The 12,954-nt window shown below is 48.3% G+C and overlaps 1 protein-coding gene across 15 annotated transcripts in view; it reads right to left on the reverse strand.

Moving 5' to 3' along the window:
* The window catches only part of LOC123877396 (plasma membrane calcium-transporting ATPase 3), a 251,475-nt gene extending 239,097 nt beyond the window's left edge, over nucleotides 1-12,378 (reverse strand). For 9 of the 15 annotated variants that reach the window (XM_045924148.1, XM_045924151.1, XM_045924146.1 and 6 more), the window contains exon 1: nucleotides 11,962-12,377. The gene's annotated coding sequence lies outside the window, so the exon portion shown is untranslated. Of the gene's footprint in view, nucleotides 1-11,961 lie in introns of all 15 variants that reach the window. The other 6 variants (XM_045924145.1, XM_045924150.1, XM_045924143.1 and 3 more) reach the window with 5 other exon arrangements.
* Nucleotides 12,379-12,954: the final 576 nt, after the last annotated feature.

A 12,954-nucleotide genomic window follows, 5' to 3' on the forward strand; every position in this document is an offset into this window, starting at 1 on the left:
AGGGCGAAGCGACTGGCCTGCCCGCGAAATTCAAATTTAATTTGGTTTTTCATAGTAGTAGGAAGAATATTTTCCTTGTGCGGCAATGCATGGACCAAGAAGGTACGCACGCGCATATCCAACATCGACTCTGTACATTATAGATATTGACACTGTGAAGTGTTAGGTGGAGTTACAAGTTAAATATTTGTGTCAGAAAATGAAGAGCTTTTAAAAGCTGTTTCTTTAATCAATAAGTGTAAAAATATCTACGTAAACGAACGTCTCCCGTAAGAAAATCTAAAACCCGTATTTTTGATGCTGGTAACCCGTATAACAAGAAGTGGCAAGTGGCAACCCTAGTGAGGAAACAGTGTAATGTGTTTGCACACACACATGTGCCATCTCCTGCATATTTGACAAACCTTCGATGAAATTGCCTACCATAGCCCAAACTCAGTCAGAAGTACGTTACTATTACTTTTTAACCCCCGCCCAAAAAGAGGGGTGTTATAAGTTTGACGTGTGTATCTGTGTATCTGTCTGTGGCATCGTAGCGCCTAAACGAATGAACCGATTTTAATTTAGTTTTTTTGTTTGAAATGTGGCTTGATCGAGAGTGTTCTTAGCTATAATCCGAGAAAATCGGTTCAGCCGTTTGAAAGTTATCAGATATTTTCTAGTTACTTCACTTGTCGGGGGTGTTATAAATTTTTAATTTACACTTGTTAATAGACTATATAAGTAGTGCGCGCAAAACCAGTAGTCCAATCTGATCTTTTCGTTGGCACGACATATGGTATAACTAATTATACCTACTGTTTAAGTTAACTTAGATTTTAAGGCGTTATTATTTGTAATAAGTTTATTGTGTTTTATATTATGTGTTGGATCAACAAATAAATGTAATTCTATTCTGTTCTATTCTATTCTGGTGTTTGGTGCAGGTGTTTAACGCAGGTCATAGACTAACGATTAAATACACAAGCCCGGTACTGGTTTTGTACTATGCGCCTCGTGTTCATATTGGTCTGTTGGTTTTGAGCTCATTTAGACTTTTAACTAAATAAAGAAAATTCACATCGCTTAGTCTATAAAGCTTTTTAATTACCAAGGCGACACAGCTGACCCTTGGCATTTCGCAGGGTCAGCAGGTCAGCAATCGGCCTTCGATGCTCCGGGACTCCGAAAAAACTTTGCAAGTAGGACCAAGAAGGGGCCTCCGTATTTTATTACATTCATATGAAAAACATCCAGGTATCCAGAACTTTAGAAACCTTTCTTCATTACTAAGGGGACAAAGCTGACCTCTGACATTTATCGCGAGGTCAGCAGGCCATCGAAGTGTCTCCGGGACTCTGAAGCAAATTGCTAATAGAACCAAGACTATTAAAAAGGGCCGTCCATATTTTATTAGACTCTTGAAAATTGACATCATGCTCCTAGTTTATGAAGCTTTTTAATTACCAAGGCGACAAAGCTGACCTCTGACATTTTCGGGGTCAGCAGGTCACCAAATAAGCCTCCGGGACTCCTAAGCAACTTTGCTAGTAGATACAAGAAAGGGCCTCCGTATTTTATTACACTCATATGGAAATTCACATTCATCTATATGGTCTACTAGCTGATGCCCGCAGCTTCGCCCGCGTGGATTGGTCAGATCCCCTGCAGCATCAGGATTGAGGAGTTGGACTCCAAATTTTTTATGAAACAATGTCGCAAAGTTCCTCTATCGATTACAAAAGAAATGACGCAAATCGGTTCAGAAATCTCGGAGATTTCGATGTACATAGGTAGAAAAACACAACTCCCTTTTTGAAAGTCGGTTAAAAAAGTAGCCTACGTTACTCCCTGGTCAATTCTCTACTTGTCTGTGAAAATCCCGTCAAAATCGGTTCAGCCGTTCCCAAGATTAGCCTTTTCAAATAAACAGACAGACAGACAAAATTTTAAAAACGTGTGATTCAGTTATAGTATCGTTCAAATAACCATATGAATGACCGGTAGTTATTTCGAAATTACAGACAGACACTCCAATTTTATTTATTAGTATAGATAACGCTTTTTAGGGTTCCATACCTCAAAAGAAAAACGGAACCCTTATAGGATCACTTTGTTGTCTGTCTGTCTGTCTGTCCGTCGTGTCTGTAAAGAAACCTATAGGATACTTTCCGTTGACCTAGAATCATGAAATTTGGCAGGTAGGTAGGTCTTATAGCACAAGTACAGGAATAAATCTGAAAACCGCGAATTTGTGGTCACATCATTAAAAAAAAATGTTTCAATTTTCAAAGTAAGATAACTATACCAAGTGGGTATCATATGAAAGGGCTTTACCTGTACATTCTAAAACAGATTTTTATTATTTTTATGCATAATAGTTTTTGATTTATCGTGCAAAATGTTGGAAAAAATACCCGAGTACGGAACCCTCAGTGCGCGAGTCTGACTCGCACTTGGCCGGTTTTTTTAATAAGTAGGTATAGTGACAAAGCTGACCTCTGACATTCGTGGGGTCAGCAGGTCACCGAAGTGTCTCCGGGACCCTGAAGCATCTTTGCCAGTAGAACCAAGACTGATAAAGGGTCGTCCGTATTTTATCACACTCGGAAATTCACACTCATCTCCTAATCTATAATTAACGGCGGCTCTCCGTCACTCGCTCCATACAAATGTAGTTTTGCTCTCATTTAACCAATCGAACTCAATGAAACTTTGTAGATTACGTTCTAGGAACTAATAATATCTCTGTGGTTTTCCAGATTTCCGTTAAATATCTAGTTTCTAAGTTGCACGGTCTCAAGAATTTACACTAAAATCTTTAGACCTGACAGACGGACAAACAGACAGACAACAAAGTCATCCTATCAGGGTTCCTTTTTTCCCTTTGAGGTACGGAAACCTAAAAATGACGGAGAGACCGCCGTTAAATTGCACGCAAAAGGAGGCACATTAATAGGCTGTTATGCTTATAACATTTTAATGCGATATTTAAACAAAAAAAAATGTTTGACTCTCAGATTATGTTTAAGTCGTTTGAGTTTAATACCGGAGTTATTCAGCCGTTTCGATCGGTATAAAACACTTAACAAACCGTTTCCCAGCGCTCGGTCTATGATGGCGAATTTGAAAAAGAATTTAATTGGGCCCTTTGATGTAAGAGTTTTGCGGAAATTGTTTTTTTTAAGCTTTTGTGCGGTGTATATTGTTTGCGATAATATTTCCTGACCCCTGTTTACCGAATAGCTTGATTGTGCAGTGGTATATAAGTTATTACCGCCAGGTTATGGGTTCGTATTTTTTGCGTGCTAGGTAAACAGGTTAGAGCCTCGATAGCTCAACGGTTGAGGAGCGGACTGAATTCTGAACGATCGGCGGTTCAAACCCCACCCGTTGCACTATTGTCGTACCCACTCCTGGCACAACGCTTTACGCTTAATTGGAGGGGACAGGGGAATATTGATCATGATTAGCATGGCTAATATTCTTTGTAAAAAAAACACACGACATCATACAGTGTGGAAGTCCCTGTAGGAGAGCTTTGAGTACAACGATGACGAATATTATAGAAGTTAGTTAACCCCGGCTTGATCGGGTGAAATTTCTGGAAAACCTTTCTTAGTGAGAATCTAGGTTATAGAGAAAACCTAGGTACAAAAGCTCCAGTTTTAAGAAGAGTACGGGATATGCCAATCAGCCAGTTTATCCTTATAGATTTTTGCACGAAAACTACATGTACCTATACCTATTTTGTGAATTTTCTTGTTTGAAGCTCTACTACTGAAACACTTCTGACATTTCTACAAAACTAATATTGCTGCTAATTTTGAGGAAATGTATATTCATAAAGGGAGAAACTTGTCTTCCCGCTCTGAACTGATTTTACCTGGATATTAAGCTTCCTTTCCACGCGAGGATGTCTAAAGAGGGAAATGTGTTTCACCCACTTATAAAATATCTCAACATTAACTTTTCGGAGCCATGTGCGTTTTAAATAATTAAATATCACTGGTTTTCACGATGAAGAAAACGTGAGGAAACCTGCATTCTTGAGAGTTCTCCACAATGTTCTCAAAGCTGTGTGTTCGCACAGCTCAAACTACTGGACGGATCGGGCTGAAATTCGGCAAGCAGATAGCTATTATAACGTAGACATCCGCTAAGAAAGGGTTTTTGAAAACTCCACCTCTAAGGGGGTAAAATAGGGGGTTGAAATTTGTGTAATCCAGCGGACTAAGCTAGTACAATGTAATAACGAGATTTAAAACAAAAATAAAAATAAAATGGAATTGTAATTAGGTAAACCTAATTACAATTTGATTTTGTGAGTATGAAAACACATATTGTAGGGGCGGGCGGATATGCTACGAATCAATTCGTCTCACTTATTTCGTAGTAAGTTAATGTACATGCTACGGGAATAGCTACGAATAGTTAATAATATGAAAGTAGTAATTATATATTTCGTAGAGCCCATGTAGAGCTACAATAATTTAATGACGGTTTGTTATACATTTATATTTATCTGGTTTGGTTCTTAACTGGGCTCTCTCCGTCACTCGCTTCATACAATCGTAGTTCCAATTTGAATATTTAGCAACCAAAGTCCATGAAATTTTGCAGACATATTCTAGAAACTAATATCTGTGTCTGTGGTGTTTTAGATTTTTCTAAAAATATGTACCAGTTTTAAAATTACAGAGGCTCAAAGATTTGTATGTAAATTTTTAAGACCGCGTAACTTTGAAACCGAATATTTTAACAGAAATCTGGAAAACCACAGACAGATATTAGTTTCTAGAATATGTCTGCATTTCATGGAATTTCATTTGGTTGCTTAATATTCAAATGAAATTGGAACTACGTTTATATGAAACGAGTGACGGAGAGACCCCTCTTAATATTAAACACAGCTAAAATAATAGTTAATTGGTTATTTATTATCTTGGTGAAATTATCGCCCCTGGCTACGCGAACGTGATATTCGTGTTAAGCATTTCAAGGATTCCAGACTTTAGTAGACTGATTTTTATCAAAACTAGAATAATAATTAAGCTTAAGTAACTATACACTCAAAATGCGAAAGTTTCATCTTAATCAGTTAAGTAGTTTTTGAGTGATGCGCTCACAATTAACTGAACACAAAAATTTACTTTTTTATAATTTTTCAATTGACTTTCATCGTCGAGTATTTCAAGTAGAATAAAATATATTGAATAATAATTAATATACCCAAATATATTAAAATTATTACTAGCATAATAGAAATAAAATGATGGATATGAAAATGGTATCTTTTAGATAAAGTAGAAACAACAAAGAAATTGATGATTTAATTACTAGAATCTTTCCAAGTATAATACACACTATAATAGCATTGCTACAAAAAAATATTACTTGTATTTATTCCGTTTTACGCATGCACTGTCAGTAAATAAAACTAATTCAAACACAGTTCTAACAATTTATTATCTTTAGTCACAATATTATAATGCTATTGAGCACGATTTACAAGAGAAATAAAAATAGCTACGGGAATAAACACTTGGAAAATAATAGAGGCCATTATGTGTCAATTTCAAGGATATTACAAGAATATCTTGATACAAAATATGAGATTCTAATATATCTATAGTAACCTTCACGTAAACGTACTTACGTCCACGTTTTTACGTTTGCCTTGAAAAAAGTCAATAGCCATCCCACCACTAGCGACATCTAGCGGGAATTTTCCAAACTACTTGTTCGCAGGGCGAATAGAGAAAAGATTACTCCGCGGCCGCACACCCGAGCGGACGTGTCGAGTCGATATCGCGTCTCTGTGCCGGTTTACGTTCCCCCCGCTCCCCGCGCCTCGCCCGTTGTTTGTTGTACTCGCTCGGCGCGACCGCCGCGGCTTGAGGAAGCGCCCGGGCGCTTTGCGTGTGAGCAAACCTACCTGCCAGCAACGTGACGCGCGGAATTTCTGCACGTTTTTAATTATAAAAACTTTGCAGAATCATATTAAAAGTTGCCTTTGCCCTACCATTACCTGTGGGTGCGGTTTCTTTCTTTTGTTACTCTCGCTCGCGGGCGCCTCGTGCTAGGCCTCCCACCTGGGTCTCACCTGGCTAGGGTTGCACGCGCCGAGAGAGTAGCATACCGCACCTACACCCAGGGTAGCACTTTTTACTACACGCCCATTACAATACACCTGACCGACGATCAAACCTCCTGTGTGCTACAGCATGTCTGAACGTGGGAATTCCCCACCGCAAGACCGACGGAGCAAGAGGAGGATAGCCCGCACTGGTATCCCACGGGCGATCAGTCAACGCAACATCGCTGACCAGCAGGCCGTCACACTGCTACCTACAGATTCTCCTCTCTGTAGCACAGTACAAGCTGAAGAACCTAAAGAGGTCAGCACGGAAATCGTAGTTGCCTCCGCAGCCAATGTAGCTGAGCCTACATTAGGCGCAGAAGCTGCCAAGCGCTCCAAGCCTGCGACCTCCGCCCAAGATGATACACACCCATTGTCCTTGCTACCATCATCTTCACAGCAGCTAAAAACGTACGCTGCAGCACCCAAAAGAATAACTGAACGCATTGCTTCTTCGTCATCGTCATCGCCAGAACGTTCTAATGAAGAACGCGATGTCGTAATACCTACATCTGGCGCTGAGTTGGTTAAGCGTCCCAGGCCAGATACCTCGTCCTCCAGTGCATCCGACGAACAGGAGGACAAACGAGTTAAACTGAGCCATGCTTTCGCCTGCCTACCGCTCCCGCCACCACCCGAAGATGACGCATCTAATGGGTCACCAAACCCAGTGAGATGCCCCTCACCGCCTCACCCTGCAAGTGGACCACCGCTGGAGGCGAGCCTTCACGCGGGACACGGGGCGGATGCCTATACCTCCACGCATCGTACTTCATACCCAGAACCGGCCCGCGCGCATTCTGAGGAAACGATAGCGCAGATGTCCTGTTCGCACTCTGCTCAGTCGATGGCCCATCTAGAGTCTGCTAGCTGGCCGAAAGATTCGACTAGCTACATGGCTCTCGCAACACCGACTAGCCACACCCATATGGAAGTGTCCGAGCCGACATCTCCTCAGCCCAGTACGTCATATGCTGCGGCCGCCGCGGCCCCAGCCGCACCGCGCCACTCGCCGCCACCGGCCGCACCGCACCATTCGCCACCGCCCGCTGAGCCAGCCGCCGCCACCGAGCCAACGCAACCAACGCCGCGGTCCGCCTACCCGCCCTTGGTTGTTGAATGCCTTCCAAACTGGACAAAGCACTTCAAGGCCCTGGGCGAGATGCTAGGACATGCACCTAATGCAAAACCGCTAGGACGTGGTGTGCGGTTTTTACCGAAATCCGCCGAAGAGTTCCGAACAGTACAGCGCTACCTAACCCTGATAACTAACCAAGACAGTAGCATTTCTTGGTACTGCTACAGCCCGGCCACAGAAATACCATCAAAGGTGGCTATTCGAGGACTTCCACTGGAAACACCCACCGACGAGGTTGTCGCGGCACTTCGCGCATTAGGCTTTCCAGCCGAAGCCGCGCGAGCCATCCCACCTCCGCGTGGCAAACACGGCTGCACGTATTACGTGCGGCTAGCACATATGACGCAGGATGAGCTCCGAGATCTTTACGCCATCACGGAGCTCCTATATATGCCTCAAGTGACGGTGGAAGCCTGGCGAGGTGGGAGCAAGCCACCACAATGCCACCGTTGCCAAGTCTTTGGCCACAATTCAGCAAACTGCCACAGACCCTTCCGTTGCGTTCGATGTGCGGGTGAACACCCCGTCCGGGACTGCCACAGGTCCCGGGAGGAAGCGCCCACTTGTGCAAACTGTAGCCAAAATCACGCTGCGAATGACCGCCGGTGCGCGTTCTTTAAGAGGGAGGCAAGGAGAAGAGGCATCATCGTTCCTCCCGCCCCACCGCGCGCTCCCATTAAGCGCCACCAACAACAGCAGAGGACCACAACAGCCCCAGCACCTACCGCCGCACCTGCTGTCGCACCGCCAACTACCACTGCACCACCAGTCTACGTCGCGGCGTCAGCTGCCAACGCCGCGCCCACCCTAGCGGCAACTGCAAACCCACCAACTGAACGTGGTAAACCCCTGCGCGGTAAAAAGAGGCGAAGAAATCGTGCACCTCGCCCGCGTCGTGCCTCACCAGCGGCAGCTTCAACACCTCAACCGAGGCAAACAAGGCAAGACGCAGCTGCTGTCCGCCAGCCTACGCAAGAAGCTCCCCAAATGCCTACCCAGGTCACAACGCGAGAGCCTGCTAAAGCATCAACTCCAGCCTATGCCCGGGACGAGAGACCTGTGGAAATTTTGGAGCAAATACATGCTCAATGCACTGCTCCAGGACCCACACAGTTAGCTACTCAACCAACCACCGCCAAGCACTCGGCACGTCAGCCCGCTCAAGCTCCGTTTGATACCCCCTCTGCTGCGCAACGAAACCAGGGGGAAGTGCAGACCAACCCGGACTTCCTGGCCATAGTCCGGGTTGTAGTGGAGGCGCTCATGACCGGGCTAACAGCCTATCTGCAGGGGCAAGGCGTCATTCCGGCAATAACAGCAGGAATGGCTGTACTCGCTCGACTCCATTCCTATTAAGGATTTTATATTGGAACCCAGGCGGCATCAGAGGGCACATTCGCGAGCTTACAACACTCGCCCAGTCGCAGGATGTACACGTTATCCTCCTGGGCGAAACGAAACTCGCGGATAATGTGGAGCTCCGAATACCGAATTTCTTCGTGTACCGGCGCGACGAGATCTCTCCCCGGGGTTTCGCATACAGAGGAACTGCAGCTCTGGTGCGGAGGGACCTAGTACACGAAGAACTAGAACACGCACCTTACAGATCTCTGCGCACACAGGGAGTGCGTGTTCAAGCTGGCGAAAAGGAGCTCAAGATCTATGCCGCCTACCGACCACCGAACGAGACTTTCTGCAGTACGGATGTCCACACCCTCCTCGAGTCGCAGGTTCCTACACTAGTCGTGGGGGACTTAAACGCGAAGCACCAAGCCTGGGGCTCGCGTGTCAACTCCGCGGCCGGAAGGATGCTACTCGAGGACAGCGAGTGCCACAATTACGGTGTATTGGGGCCGGGCGCGCCGACCAATATACCGACAAGCCACCTCTACCAGCCAGATGTGTTGGACATCGTACTGCATCACCGACTTGACCATCCTATCAGTGTTGAGCCTCTGTACGACCTCAACACTGAACACCTGCCCATACTGGTCACGCTAAACCTCCAGCGCGACTTCACTATCCCGCGGCCTCCCAGTACAAAAACGAACTGGGAGAAGTACGCAATCGCGCTGTCGGAGCTGGAGCTCGCGGGACCCATCTCAACCCCAGCTGAGGTCGACCGGGCCGCATTTGCTATCATATCAGCCATACAAAAGGCCAAGAGCGAGGCTACCACTATAAGGCCTCACGCTCGAAGACGGGACCTGCTACCGAGCTCGCTCCGGGATAAGCTCGAGAAGAAGCGCGCCCTTCGCAAGCTTTGGGCGCGCACTCGCTGTCCGAGAGTTAAGCGTGACCTCAACCGCCTTGCACAGGAAGTGTCACAAGCACTCGGCGCCCGCGAAGATGACGACTGGGAGAAGACCATCGATGCGGCAGCCGAGTCTGAAACCACGTTGTACCACCTGTGCAAGACACTAACCGGATCTGACTCACCCGTCTACCCTCTACTAGACAGTCAGGGTAGGCGAAGATACTCCGCCAAAGACCGCGCAGAGATCATGGCGGAGTATATGGAGGGCCAATTTACCCCCAACCCACCGGCCAACGACGACACTGTCTATAGACACCACGCGGCGATCCAACACCAAATAGAGGGCTTCTTGTCGGCCCAGACTCCTCCGCTCCGGGGAGATGATTTTATCTCACCGTTAGAGCTGAGGAAGGCCGTCTTCCGACTCCCCAAACGGAAGGCGCCAGGCTACGACGGGATCCCGATCGCCGCAATACAGCAGCTGCCTAGGAGAGGCCTTGTCGCGCTGACAAGACTCTTCAACGGTATACTCCGTACCGCCCACTTCCCGGACTCATGGAAGCTGGGGAAGGTGATCACCATCCCCAAACCAGGAAAGGACCGGCGACTTCCAGGAAGCTATCGACCAATCACCCTCCTGCCGCACATCGCTAAGCTGTTTGAGCGTCTATTACTGCGGAGGCTCGCCCCGCACTTACGCCCGCGGGCCGAACAGTTCGGCTTTCGCAGTAACCACTCCACGACGCTCCAGCTAGCGAGAGGACTAAACTTCATCGCCAGTGAGAAGAACAGAGGACACTGCACCGTCGGAGTCTTCCTCGACATCGAGAAGGCCTTCGACCGCGTGTGGCATGCCGGCCTCCTGGCGAAGCTCCTCTCGACCAACCTACCACCCGCGATCGTGCGGCTGGTAGCATCGTTCCTGGAGGGCAGGTCCTTCCGAGTATCCGTGGAAGGCGCGGACTCCCAGCCGCGTCCGATACGGGCAGGAGTACCGCAGGGCAGCTGCCTGTCCCCGTGTCTATACGCGGTGTACACGGATGACATCCCTACCCTCGCCGAACATCTGCGCGAGGGGGAGGAAGACGTGTTGTTATCGCTCTACGCTGACGACAGCGCGTATCTTGCGTCGTCGTACCACCAGATCGTCGCTATCAACCGACTCCAACGTTTGTTGGACCTGCTGCCGGAGTGGCTGGATAAATGGAGAATGGCCGTCAACGTGGGGAAGACGGCCGCCATCCTGTTCGGTGCTCGGCAACCCTACCGTCAACTCCGTCTTCGAGGGCAGGACATAGAGTGGCAGACTTCGGTGCGCTACTTGGGTTGTCACATCGACGCCAACCTGCACATGGTTCCCATGGTGAACCACGCCGTCAACCAGGCATGTGCAGCTACGTCGATGCTGCGCCAGGTCCTCGCCTCAAGCCTCTCACTGAAGACCAAGCTCCGCATCTACGGAGCCTATGTCCGCTCAAGGTTGACGTACGCGGCCCCAGCCTGGTACTCACTCTGTTCGGAGTACCAGAGACGCCGCCTACAGGTCCAGCAAAACAAGTGCCTGCGCCTAATCGTGGAAGCTCCGAGGTACGTGAGGAATGACGTCATCCATCGCGACCTCAAGACGCCCACCGTGGAGGAGTACGTCCGCACACTCGCGCGGCGCATGTTTGCGCGCGCGGACAACGGACCGTACGAACACCTCCACGGCATCGCTCCACTCATCCCTCGACCGCCGACCGGGCGTCAACTACCTCGTGAGCTCCTGCGATCGCCATCCCCGGCGCGGCACGCAGCCGACCCAAGCGACGACGATAACGACGACGCGAGATCCACCGGACATGACTCCGTCTCCGCGCTCGACAGCGAACTCAACGCCGTCGTGCGGAGACCAGCCCCGGACTGACTAACATCGGATATACAAAAAAAGTCCACTAGGGCCATAAGCCAAGATGGCGGGCCCTAGCCGGTGAAATCCCGGCTAAAAGTTCGACACCAGGGTACAAAGTTGCCCTGCGCCTCACCCGGGTAAGGAGGCCATGCCTCGAGGCCCGTACCCCCGCTTGGCCATTCCGACCAAACGGAGAAGACCCGCTCATCATCATAGAGAAAATTTTCAAAGTGATTTTTCTTATTTTCAGCACTGTTTTTTGAAAGAAGGTATGCCTCCATCGTTTTGAAGTGTTATTTTTCAGTATCGCATTTTTTTAGAATACATACATGAAAAGCTTTAAGGCAGCGAAGGGAAAGTGTGCCAAAGTATGAGAGGTTACATAGGTATGAATAGCATTTACTAGTGAATGAACAAAATGAGTCGGGTCAAACTGCCGAGGAATTCGTAGGAAGCGATCTCAAAGTAAAAAGACCAGGCGGACACTTGGCATGTAGCTAGGGGAACATTTAGCTCGATTTAAATATACATGTGAATAGCGAGTTGGCGCTTACCGACCGGTCTCCAGACACTCCCAGAGCCGAGGGGGCTCCGTCACACGCGTTTTATCGATCGGAACAATGGACGGGCTGGCCCTAGCGCGGAATCAAGCGAAACAATAACGCACGAATCTTACATAATTTCCATCCGCCATCATGGAAAGCCACGGGAAACGCGCCCCTAAGCCGTGGACGCTACGCGCCGAAGATATCCATTTTTCCATGCACGATAGCTATTTCAGAGCTGCGCCGGCGACGATTGCAACCTTGAATTCGGAACGCACCTTTAATTTTAGCCGGTTAACCTAGATACTGGTACCATTTTGAGTGCGATCGATATTCGCATGCGCGATGTCTCGTTTCTTTTTATATGCGGTACTGGGCAGTGTTCGGGCGAGTGTGGTGGGCGCCCGCTCGCGAGCGACTGCCGGTGTCGGGCGGGCCCCGCCGCGCACGCGCGCTGCGTAACGATCGCGCCTGCCCAGCAGCCCAGCAGAACAGGTGTGCCCGCCGCATTCCGCCCGCGGAGCCTGCGGACCCTACATCTGGGGTCCAGGCCTTCCCGAAACTGTCCCATCCGCTTAGCACTCATACCCAACGTGTAGCGAAGCACAGAATGTGACTGCTTCAATCCACCCGCGAAGCCTGCGGGCCCTACATCTGGGGTCCACAGGTCCACAGGCAACTGTCCAATCCGCTTAGCACTGATACCCAAGGTTATAGTGAAGCACAGGATGTGACTGCTTTATTCCATCCGCAAAGCCTGCGGACCCTGCATCTGGGCCCGAGATCTTCCTGAAACAATCACATCCGCTTGCACTCATATCCAAGTTGTAACGAAGCGTAGCATCTCGAGAAACAGATGCGACCGCCATATTCCGCCAGCGGAGCCTGTGGACCCTACATCTGGGGTCCAGCGCTTCCTGAAACTGTCCTATCCACTTAGCACTCATACCCAAGATGGTAGCGAAGCACAGGATGTAACTGCTTCATTCCAATGAAGCAGAC

The sequence above is a fragment of the Maniola jurtina genome, chromosome 23, assembly GCF_905333055.1.
Source record: "Maniola jurtina chromosome 23, ilManJurt1.1, whole genome shotgun sequence".
Classification (NCBI taxonomy): domain Eukaryota; kingdom Metazoa; phylum Arthropoda; class Insecta; order Lepidoptera; family Nymphalidae; genus Maniola; species Maniola jurtina.